The sequence below is a fragment of the Balaenoptera physalus genome, assembly GCF_965194825.1.
Source record: "Balaenoptera physalus genome assembly, chromosome: 9".
Classification (NCBI taxonomy): Eukaryota; Metazoa; Chordata; class Mammalia; order Artiodactyla; family Balaenopteridae; genus Balaenoptera; species Balaenoptera physalus.
This window is the reverse complement of record NC_138888.1, coordinates 39,744,251-39,757,186: the sequence shown is the minus strand read 5'-3', so window position 1 is coordinate 39,757,186 and position 12,936 is coordinate 39,744,251. Positions and strand designations below refer to the sequence as shown.

Here is a 12,936-nt window from a genome sequence, read left to right as displayed (position 1 = left end):
ATCTTTTTCATTATTGTATTGAACAAAGGAAAAGGAGAATGGGACGTGGGGGAAGAGGGTAGAACAGAAGAGGGGGCAACTGTGGAAAGTCTGAACTACCACCATGAGGAACAGAAAGGAGGCAAGTCAAGTGGATCCCATGGAAGATAGCTAGTCTTGAGCTCTGTTGAACATTCCAAGCCCAAGGTGGCAACATAGGCCTATTGCACTGAACATTCAGGAACAGACTCTGAGAAGTAATTAGGAAAAAATAAAATGGGATTTGGTCCCTCACATCAGGGAACCTTGAAATGGGCAGACTCCACTCCCAAACACAAGGCACACCAAGAAATTCAGACATACACCCTAAAGGAGAATTGGCATCAAACTCTCTTATCCAGAAGAGCATCAAAAGGCAAAAGGTCAAACAATTCGAGTTCCGTTATAGACATTCAGCCCTCTCCATCTTCTTCCTCCTTTCTTTTAACAAAGGAAAGGAAACACACACACACGCATACACACAGAAAAGAAAGAGGAGAGAGTGAAAACACAAACATTTCTTCTCCGATTTAAGTCTCTTGGGACAAATCTTCAAGAGATGAGTAAACAAAAGAAAAGGATGAGAATTAAGAAGATGACAGTTTTTTATGCTGGAAAGTAACAATAAAGATGGGATAGTCAACGGCACATGGTTGCAGGCAGTGATTGAGAAACAAATGAAAGCCTCATGGTAATTTCCCACAATTCAGACTGCTCAATAAAGCAATACATAACGATTTAAGTAGAGTATTTTCTAAAATATCTGATACTCAGGAAAGATGTTTTGATTCTTTATACATAAATAGAAAACATATCTGAAGTTTTGGAGGCTTTCTTTTTTTTTAATTTCCAGCAGACACAAGCTATGGAATGAACAAAATTCAACCTATACATTAAAATGCAAGTAAACTGCAAACTATTCAACAGAATTGGAGTCTAGATTTTTCATTTGGAAAGCATCCTTTGTTCTCAAATGTTTTGGAATAAAAATGAGTCAAAAGTCCAAGTTAGATAAAAATATCAGCTTTAGAGAAAGTGGTAAATTAACTTTAATAGAGTTTATGAGTGTATGGCAGATACAAATCATTCTTAAGTTATACCAGAAAACAAAATAGAAGACAACAAAAACAAAAATAAGCTTATTCTAGATTCAGTGAAATACCCTTCTTTGCTTAATGGGAATAACAGAATAATGGCTCTTTACCGAGTAATATTTAATAATTTATAGAAAAGTATATAAAAACTTCTTTCTTGTGAGTTTAGGTGTTCCTGGAGTGTCTGTAGGATTCTCATAGCACACGTGGCTGCAGAAGATCACTTGACCAAAGCTGTCTGCTCCAACAGAAAGCCTGCCCCAATACTAAAACATTAAGGAACCTTGGGAAATAGCTATAGGCTAAAACAGTTGTGATTCAGACATCAGGCAATGTATTAAATGCTCTTCGTCTCTATTTAAATAAGCAATGATTCCGATTTTGAATCTGCATGAGTCATTTGTTTTCTGAGTGTAACTTGGAAATTAAATTCTAACGTCATAGATGGATTTAAAGTCTGACTGCCTTCAGCACACAAAGCAGTAAGAGGTTTGAACATAAAGTTCACAAGCAAGGTCAGAATACGTCCTACTTCCTAGTCATATCTGCTGTTTGTTATTTCTGTAATGCATATTTTACTCTAAGCATTCACTCAACCCAGCATCATTCTCCCTATAGATGGGGGAATGTTTGGCATTTAATTGCTGTAAGATGAGAACTCTGTGCACCAGTTTCTCACAGCAGCAGTCCAGGCCTCCTCCTTCTTTTCCTAATGTGCCCTGAAATTGTTCCAGTTGATTGTAAACACTTGCCAGCAAGTTCTGAAGTGTGTCCAGTTGTTTTTTCAGCTTGCTGTTAAAAGTATTCACACTATGGCCTCAAGCTTTAATTTCTTCCATTTGAGAAGAAATGGTCATCCAGTCATCTTTCAGCTCACAAGGCCTGAAGAAATCATCTTTCGTTGCAGATAACCCCAGGTTCTGGCATGTTCTTCAATAATAAAATCAATCCCTGGGAATATAAAACTGAGATAGTTCAATGTGATCTGACAGATAGCGTCCAGAAACATAAACCAATTGACATCTGAAGAGACTTGAGGGATTAAAACACATTCCGTACATCTGTTCAGCTTCCCAGTGCAGGTTTTCCCCCAACACCTCCCAAGATCCATTCTACCTTTCAGTCTGACAGCCTCATCTACAACACCTATGTGTTCAAAGAAAACAGAGCTGTATAGAATACAAAGACATAAAACAAAATGCACTTAAAATCGCAATCCAATGACAGAAAGGTTTTGAAATAAGGATCCAGTGAGTAAGATTTCCTATATATTTTCCCTAAGCAATAGACCTTTTGTGAGTGATGAATAACTTACTGATTTAAAATTCTATTACTGTGGCACTTAGATTAAAATCACAGTCTGATTAAACAAAAACATGTTTCAGAATGATAAAATTTCATGCCTATCAAGTTTCTGTATTACAGCTTTAAAAATGACATTGTACCTCTCCACTGTAATACCACGCTGATATTATAACAAAGTTCTACGAACTCCATTGGCAAAGACCTAACTCTCCTGATTAAGTACAGCTTTAAGACCCCAAAGTGACATTGGAAAATATTTTCATAATGCCGGAAACTCAGGTGCAATTAAAAAATATATTATTGAGCACTATTAATGCAGAAAGCTCTCCCTTCATAATTCTCAATGTTATTATAACATTTAATGATATATTTTAAATTGCTAAAAATCTACAAAAAGACAAACTGCTGATTATGCCCATTATGACTGAAATAAATTACAGAAGAGCATGAAGACTCCTGAAAGATAGAACAATTCCAAATAGATAAAGTATGGTTAGCATGCACCTTCATACCAATTCTCCAGTTCTAGGAAACATAAAAGTTCCTCTGAATTTATTTCAGAGGCAAGATCAGAGCTTGAGTGATGTCAAAAGACTCCCCAGCAGTCTTTGTGTACCTTCAATATGTCAAAGCAGATAAGTTGCTCTTGTTGGGTCACTGACAATTGTACAGGAAACAATAACTATGCCCTTTTTGATATTTCAAACAGCTCCCCTTCCTTGTCTGTGTCTACAGGCTTAGCCCCAAGGAGACAGGATTTTCCTTCTGACAAAAGAGCCTCTCCCACATCAGGAGTTCAAATCTCTCCCTACAATGAGTTTTCTCTAGTCACAGAGTTTCTCTAATACCATGTTATGGCTCTTACCTACAGTACTGGTATTTGAAAGTAAGTTCCGTATGACATTAAGTTGTAATCAACTCCTCCATCAGCCTCGCCAAAATTCCATTAAGTAATGTTTCCAAAAATTCCAGTCAGTCCACGACATTATTAGGTTTTGAAATTGTACCACCCATCTTTTTCATAATGATATTGAATTTAATCAGCTCTTTTCTATGCACTGTACTTTGTGATGTTTGTTTTAATCTTCCAAGCAGTTTCTTCCAGATTTTCAATGTGTTTGTCATTTAGAAGTCCAACTTTGCTATTTTAGGCAAGAGTACTTCAAGTTTTCCCTCCAGGGAGGTCATGGAGTTACGTAGTTTGATTCTGAAAATAATTTCCTGAAACAAGCCTTTCATGTGGAATCCAGAGTTCTTGACAGAGTCATTTTCCCTCTAACTTGCCTTGTTTAGATGGTGTAGAAAATTAAAGCGCCTGATGTCAAATGCTAAATGTGTGGCTCATATGGACCATATACTCTAACTGGTCTTCCATGACAAAATGCTCGTTGGAAAGTGGAAGATCTTCTCAACCATTCAGATGAGTATATATTTTAGAACCAAAGTTCTAAATGTGACTTTAGAAAAAATGGCCTTTGATTTCTCTAACATAATCAAAGGATGGGTTAGAAAATTAGTCTCCCACATGATAGCAATGCATCTGCTGAGTTTGTAAGAACAGAACATAATAGTAAATGATAATAAATTTGAAGACGTTTTCTTGTTTGAGAAATCAATTAATGTCCCTTTAAAATATATATGTATTAAGAATATATGTATATAACTATTTGATTTCATTTGTTTTGGTCAGCATTATTGAGTTATAATTTACACAAAATAAAATTCACCAATTTTAAATGTGCTATTAGATAAATTTTGAGAAATATATGCAGTTATACAACCAGCACCACAATTATGATAAAGAACATTTTCATTATCCTAAAAAATTTTCCTTGTGCCCCTTTTGCAGTTACTCCTCTCCCTCTATACCCTGGCCCCTTGAAACTACTGATTTGCTTTCCATCACTATTGTTTTGCCTTTTCTAGAATTTTATATAAATGGAATCACTCAGTATACATATTCTTTATGTCTAGCATCTTTCACTTAGCATAATGCATTTGAAATTCATTCCCTATTGATTAGTATTCCATTAGTTTTCTTTTTCAATTCCTCACCTTCCTAAATCAGAATTAACTTAATTCCAGAAGAGCTGACAGTGGCAATAGTAGCACATCTATGGGACACCCCACACCCACTCCTACCCACAAGGATGCAGCCTTATGTCATGACCTCCTAAAGATGAAAACACTGTTGGCTTCAGATATTTCCTGTGCTCTGGGCTGACCTCTGCAGGTGGTGTTTCCCTGGCTCAATGTCAACTGACTTCTGGCCACTGAGAGACAAGATACTGGAAGGTAGGGGAAATGGAGTAACCCTAGTATTTCTCTCTGCATCTCTCCATCCTTTGCTTTTGTCAGCTCTTTTGAAAAAGGCTGAATTTCCTCTTTGGCTTCAGCTCCCACCAGACAAGCCCACCATGGTTCCAGTTTCCATGAAGTCAGCCTAACCCCTGAGCTCTAAGAGCATCAGTTTATCTCATTCCTTTGTCTTTCAAGCCTAGTGGTGATGAACACTTCTGCTGCTGCCAATTTCTGGATCCTCAGCATTCCTTGTTTCATTCTCATCTCCAGCATTACCTATGTAAATAATTCCCTGCATTAAATTTCCTCTGCTGTAGCTACTTAAAGTGCATTCTCTTTTCCTGGTTAGATTCTGCTATGAACTAACTGTGATCCCCCAAAATTCATGTGTTGAACCCCTAATCCCAGTGTGATACTATCTGGAGGTAGGCTTTTGGGAGGTAATTAGATCATGAGGGTAGAGCCCTCATGAATGGGATTAGCGCCCTTATAAGAAGAGTTTAGAGAGCTAGCTTGCTCTTCTTTTCCACCATGTGAGGATACAACATGAAGTCAGCGGTCTGCAACCCTGAAGTGGGCTCTCACCAGAAACCAGCCATGCCGGCACCCTGATGTGGGTCTTTTAGCCTCTGGAGCTGTGAGAAATGAATTTTGTGTTGTTGACAAGGTATTCAGTTTGTGACATTTTGTTATAGCAGCCCAAGCTGACTAAAACAGACCCTGATTACATTTCACAAAGTCTGAGTCACTAGGTCTTATCCATGTTCACCTAACTTTTAACACAAAACTGATCTCATTTATTTATGAAGCATAATTATTATTCCCATTTATTAAGGAAGAAATGAAGCCTGAAGAAGTTATGCATCTATCATACAGAAGGTCACAGTGCTAAAAAGTAACAGAAGTTAAGGTGCTAAGAGGTTGAGAATAGATTAAAGAGGCTGAAATGCACATGGAGAAGCGCTGAGCAGGCTGAGTGTGGTTAGCAGAGAGTAGGAGAGTTTTGCCACAGGGCAGGAGAGTTTACATCTCTTGGGGGAAATGGTAAAAGTATTCTGTAATCTGTTTTATGTGGATGTAAACCTTCTGATCCTCTTTTCTGTTAAGACTGGAAGGAATGCATTTCCCAGATCAATCACCACAAACAATGTGCCCAACGTTGTATAAATGTACTCTGGCAACAATATCACACCTGGCACAGCAGCTAAAACTGGGGCTAATACTTGATTGAGTTTGTGGTAATCTAACATCCTCAAGGATCCACCAGGTTTTAGCAGGTATAAGACTGGTAAGGTAAATCAAAATATAATGGGAACCACCATCCTGGGGTTTTATGTCTTTAAGGGTGGTGCTAATCACCGTGAGTCCTCCTCAGATGAAATATTATGAACAATTTACTATTTGTTCAGGGGATGGCAGACAGAGTTAAACGATTCTATTTGACCTTTTCTACTACTACAGGCTCACGGAGACAATATGGGAAATGTACCAATTATCAAGTATGTTTATCCCAATTACACAATGAGAAACTGAAGAAATGACCACTAAATAGATCTGTGGACCCAGGCCTGAGCCCATTGCATTTTATTGCCTGGTTTTCATATGTTCCCATTGTAACAGGGCATCATGATGGCAACCTGGACCCTGTGTCTAGTTCTCAAAATGTTTGGGCATTCCCTTTTCCATATTTTATAGTTGCCTGATTAAGTGTCCATAGGTCCCCTTGGGGAAAGAATTGGGTACACATTACCATGTATATTGCCATGGTGTTACCGGGTCCTTCCTCCGTGGAATATGGCCTCTCTTTCAGTCAATGGAATCCAGGTGTGAAACTGCTTGAGGGCCAGGGATAATGACTTTTAACTGAAGCAACTGCTCTTAGCTTCCTGATCATCCACCCTTGAAACCCCTGTACAGATCAAGCAGTAAACAGCTGGTTATCCTTCTTTTTAATGTCAGAGATACCAGTTCTACTAAGCATCTCCATGCTCAGGCACCCAGGCTGTCTCTCCAACCTTGCCACTCATTATGATAATTACATGTACCTGGTTCCTGATTCATAAATATTATCACCTGGCCTTCATTGTTTCAGTATGCCCCTCATCCTCAGTGCTATGTGTTCCGCAGTGGCATTCCTATCTTCAGTCCTGTCCTGCTAAAGGAAGCCACCACTGAATTACTAAGTGATGCAGGTGCCCCTCTCACCAGCACATTCCTGATGGCCACCACTGGACTTTTCCATGGACATATTCCTATGGTGGGTCTTCTGGGCTTAACATAGTTTATTCACTCTATCACAAACACTTGTCTGAATCTTTTACCATACATTTTCCACAGTCTGCCATGAAAATTCTGGCATCTGAACCTCACTTAATGTAGGCCAGAGGTCAGCAAACAATAGACCTAAACCATCCTGTTACCGTGTTGGTAAATCAAGTTTTATTGGAAAACACACACAGCCACTCATTCATTTATGTATTGTTTTATGGCTGCTTTTTCATGACAATGACAGATTTGAACAGTTGCAACAGAGACCACCTGGCCTGCAAAGCCTAAAATATCTACTATCACTCTCTAGAAGCAAAAGTTTTCTGTCTCCTGGTGTAGGCCGTTGCTTTTTCTATGCTTCTAGAAGCCATCCTCGTAGAAGGATATTTGCCAGACTGTTAAATTCTGTATCCTGGGAAAGTAGTCCCAAATTGGTAAACTCTCCCTTATCCAACTTTATTTTCTAGCTACCTTGATCAAGCACTATCTATTCCCAAGAGAAGGAAAGGGAAGATCCTAAGGCTGACACCTGTTGCCTTGCAGGGCCGAGGTCTAGGCTTCCTTTCCAAGCAAGAAGGAAGTCCCAGCTTCTTATAGGGAGGCCACTTACACGGGTCCAGAGGGTTCAGGGGAATCATGCCTTTCCAGATTTACAAGGACATCAGCTCAGATCTCCCCACCACATTTATCAGTATCCCATCATTTCCCAACTGGTACTTCGGTGATCACATAGCAAGCCTGCTTTACTAGAAAATTTAATTTCATTGGTGTTCAGCTACTCTGACAATTAATTCCTGGTCTTGGTCCTAAGCTTACTCTTTCCTCTTATTGCAGGTGATGATAGTCTCTTTATATGCTCCCAAGGAGGTTGCCTAGCTTTCATATTTAACTTTGAATTGTTGAATACTTGCTCTCCACTCTCCACTTTATCTTTGTCTAGAGCATCAACCAAGTTTGTCATTACAGTTACTATTCCTCTCATATTTCTAAATTCCTAATACATTGAGCCAGTTAATGAATTCCCTTTTGCCAGTATACATTCCAGTGCATCCTAGTTCACCACTGTGAATGTTTTAACAACTGTACTGCCACTGCACCAAGGGCTGTCTATCCTTCATCTACCACTAGTGATGGGATCCTCTGGACAATAACATATATTTCTACTCCCAAGAAAGTGGAAAAATAGAACCTGGGATGTGGAAGGCATAACTAACATCCTAAGGATTCAACTAAGGAGTCATCTTTTCATCCTTAATTGTGATAATTGCCAGTCTCATTTAGAGTTTCATGAGAAGATTAATCACTACTTTTGCATTATATCTCTTCTGCCAAGGAGTGACCACGTTTCTTCAATTTGAAATAAAAGATATCAGAACTCTGTAACAATTCTTATTACTAGTAGTACCAACATGCTAATGTCTATGAAATACCAAAGTAAAATATAAATAATAACCTGCAGGTATAATCGAGCTTATGAGGTTGTCACAGTAGCCATCCTGTATTAGGAAGGATTTCCACTAAACTTAGAAAGAAAAGAACTGACTTTGTTTGCATTTGGATATTTAAAATTGTGCTAACACCATGCTTACTTTAAAAATAGGAATAGAAGTTAATATAAACACTGCTTAAATTCTTTCATGCATAGTGATTTTTTTTTTTTCACAGCATAACTGCTGCTGTTTTCTTTCCTGTCTTGTTACATAAGACTGCTCAAAAGCATAAAGGTTAGAGAGAACACTCAAGGAATGCCTTTACTGTTGAAATATCATTACCAGGTAGTGGAAAAGATTAAGAAAAAGAAATAGTGGTTTCACTGCAAGGTTTTTGACTATAAGTATTTCAACGTGTCTTATCCAGACCTAACAGAACTGAAAGAAGAAATATTTTTATTTGCTCAACCTTTCAAAGATATCATAAAAGAAAATAAAAAGTCAGTAATCATATACTGACTATGGAATATCATATAGACTATATGTTAACTAGGCAAATAGTGACTTTTGACATTTTTAACCTGAACTTGAAAGAATTCAACTGCTGTGTAAAAATACTGATGATGGGGAAAAAATGGTACACATAATAATCAAAAGAAGAAATTTGTTCTTAAACATAAGACAAGCAAGTACAGAAATGGGGTTATTTAGACATGTGGGGAACAGACTATGAGTAATTGCTAATTGCAAAGAGAAAGATGGAAGAAACACCTGTGAGAGAGAAGTGATATGAGTACAGCAGGGAGAGAGATAGTAATGGCTAATGAGAGTGTAACATAAGGCAAGTAGAACTGGGTGGGAATATGGTTGTCAGTCTTGTCAGGTCCCTTCCACACAGGTTCTGTGGTAGCAGAAGTAAAGAGGAGGGCTATGTACATCTTAATGGAGTATGGAAATCATGAAAATAAAAACATTGTTCATGCTGTCTCCTCATAATCTGTAACATACACAAAGGGAGAAATTACACACACACATACATTCTTCCCCAAAGATGTAGAAGGATTTTATTATAACATGTCATAAATCTCAGTTTCTCTAAAATACAACCAAATGAACCCAAACCTGTAGCTGCCTTTGGAATGTATTTTTTGGGGCATATATCAACGTGTGGGTATCTCTAAGCTCTGGAAATTCTCAGTATTTCAGGTAAACAAATAAAAATACAAAACATGTTTGAGTTATAAACTGTTTTCCTCTGCAATCTGAATATATATATAAGTAACAGAACCTCAAAATTAAAAGCAGAGATGCAGCCCAAACCAGAAATGACCAGTTAAACAATAATAACTGTGGACCACTCCTTCTATTAAACAGAGTAGAACTTGTTTTAATCTAAAAATTCTCTTACAAACTTACTAGACAATAGAAACCAAATATCAGCTAAAAAAAGAACATTTTGTCATTGTCTTAAACTGATACTTTAAAAGTTAAGAACAAAAACAATATCCTTATTCTGAAATATCAAAATAGGTAGTAACAGCATAATAAGCATAATAATATAAAAGAGCAAATCATATCTAAATTTTAATTCTGAATTCAATAAAGTTTCTTCTATAGCAACCATAGAAAAGATTTTCTTGTGCAACATGTATATTTAAGGGTTTGGCCCAATAAGGTCCTAGATTATTGATATTGAAAGTCCTAGATTATTGATATTGTTTAAAATATTAACCAAATTAATCAGGTAGGTGTTCATGGAAAGTCAATGTGCATATTAATCTGATATGAAATGTAATTGTTTATACAAGAGAAGATTAGTCTTTATAATCCAAAAATAAAGAAGTAGCAGACCCCAGAGAACAAAAGCTCTATTAGTGCAGGTAAAGGGGGAAATTAGCCAGTTCTTTGGAGATTTGTGTAAAGGTCTACAGTCAGCTTTTGTCTCTAGAAACAGGCAAAAATGTAATTGTTTTTATTAGCGTGTTCAGAAATCTAATTGATGATTGAAATGTAAAAAATGGAGATTCTGAGGTATAGATGGGAGAGTGAAGTCAGACTGCAGACTGATCATCTGTCAAAAATTGATGGAGGGGCTTCCCTGGTGGCGCAGTGGTTGAGAATCTGCCTGCCAATGCAGGGGACACGGGTTCGAGCCCTGGTCTGGGAAGATCCCACATGCCACGGAGCAACTGGGCCCGTGAGCCACAATTACTGAGCCTGCGCGTCTGGAGCCTGTGCTCCGCAACAAGAGAGGCCGCGATGGTGAGAGGCCCGCGCACCGCGATGAAGAGTGGTCCCCACTTGCCGCAACTAGAGAAAGCCCTCACACAGAAACGAAGACTCAACACAGTCATAAATAAATAAATAAAAGAACGTGAATTTCTTTAAAAAAAAAAAAAAAAAAATTGATGGAATGCACAACAGGGGAAAAAGTGCCTTGAAATTCACCAGTAGTAACCATACGGTGAAAGAAACCCAACTTCATTCCATGAACTTTGAAAATGACGGCCAAGGAGAGAAATGGGATTCTGGCTAGAAGAGCAAGGCTCCTAACCAGGGCCTCAGAAGCTGTATTGGTGGAAAAAGGAAAATCAACTTGTGACAAATCTCACCAATACCACACAATCTATAGAGACAAAAGAAACTAGGAAGAAGTTGTGGTAAAATCCTCAAGAATAGAGGCCCAAATTATTAGAGACTAGGTCTTGGGCTCTGAGCAAACGCAAAAGAAACTTCAGGGCTCACCATCTGACAGGGCTTCACTCTGAATTGGGAAAATGATCTGACACCCCAGAATATATTGACACAGGACTAAGAGTACAACTATAACTAGATACAGGACAAAATCTATGAATAGAAAACAGAGGCCAGGGCCATCCAACACAGAGTGGATTCAGGCCTTAACAAGATCACCTCTTTCCTGGCCCATCCTCACCAGCAGGCTCTGAAAAAGTGGCTAGACCTCCCACGACATGGCTCTAAAACTCAGCTCTCTGGGAGGAATAGTTCTCAAATATGGTAGTTAAAGGCAAATTACAACCACCCACTCCCTGAATCAGTTCCAATAGACGGTCTGTTCAGAGCTGCTGCTATTAAGCATAAGCTAAATGAAAAGTACTACACACACACACACACACACACATGCACACTACATCAAAAAAAAATAAAGGAAAAAAAAGTCAGGGAAGATCATGGCATGCAAAACCAGATGAAGAATTTATTTTAGAAAAACAAATAATCAAACAAACCCAATGAAAAGAAGATCATTCTCTACAAATACATCACGCTATAAAAGAACTTAATAAGAACATAAATTCAATAATATAAGAGCTCAAAGCTAAGATAAACAATCAAATGAAATAAAAAGAGAAACTCCAGAGCCAGAGAAACAGAGAGTTCAAACACCATTTGCAAACCAAAAATAAATTATAAACATCAAGCCACAGACATACAAATAGTCATGAGATTATCAAGTGTATGTAAAGGAAATAGATTAAGAGTTTAACCAAGTAGAGAGAATGTGATACACGTAGAAGGAAAAGATGATCCAGGCCAAGGAAATCAGTATACGTGCCATGGTGCAACAAATGGCACAGAAAATATGTTCAAAGACAAAATATAAATATTTTCTACAGTAATGAAACGATCAAAATGGCAAGTTGAAACATTTAAGAAGTCATGGAATATAACACCTATGAGCCTTTCCAGAAAAGTAAAAAGCCCAACCAACCAAAAGATAAATCAAAAGAAAGATCTCAGTGGAAATGATCATGGTATTTGGTGGGCACTGAATACCCCCACATGCAGGAAAAACAAAACTAAACATCAGTGAGATTTATGTTATAGAAAAAGAATGCTTTAGAAGATTTGACAAAGAAAAAGGAATAATATAAATAATAAAAACACTGAAGATCAAACAAGGAGGATGGAGGCAATAGAAGAACTCACTTTCTTATTTTCATATAAGAGGTCACATAATGCTATATAAAAATTAAACAGAGATTTTGACACCACACTGATGCTTTTATAATCTCTTGTTCTTAATTTCAGTGGGATCTTTCTGAACTCTTGTGGTAAAGAATATTTATTCAAACTAATTCATTTATTTAATTTTTCTTTGTGTTAAAACCTTAGTTAATTTTAGTACTGCTAAACTACCATTTTTTTTTTATTGGAGTGTAGTTGCTTTACAATATTGTGTTAGTTTATACTGTACGGCAAAGTGGATCAGCTATACGTATATATATCCCCTCTTTTTTGGATTTCCTTCTCATTTAAGTCACCACAGAGCATTGAGTAGAGTTCCCTGTGCTATACAGTGAGTTCTCACTAGCTATCTATTTTATACATAGTATCAATAGTGTATATATGTCAAATATCATATTTTAATGCATATATGTGGAATCTGAAAAAATTGGTATAGACAATCTCATTTACAAAGCAGAAATAGAGATACAGATGTAGAGAACAAACGTATGGATACCAATGGGGAAAGGGGGTGGGTGGGATGAATTAGGAGA

At 37.5% G+C, this 12,936-nt stretch overlaps 2 long non-coding RNA genes across 5 annotated transcripts in view; both read right to left on the bottom strand.

Moving 5' to 3' along the window:
* The window catches only part of LOC309666931, a 281,226-nt gene that overhangs the window by 262,316 nt on the left and 5,974 nt on the right, over window positions 1-12,936 (bottom strand). The gene's annotated exons all lie outside the window — the stretch shown is intronic.
* Window positions 8,666-12,927, bottom strand: LOC309667016. Its single transcript, XR_014267478.1, has 2 exons — window positions 10,839-12,927; window positions 8,666-10,514 (listed from the first exon to the last, which is right to left on the bottom strand). It is a non-coding gene; the product is annotated as an uncharacterized lncRNA (long non-coding RNA).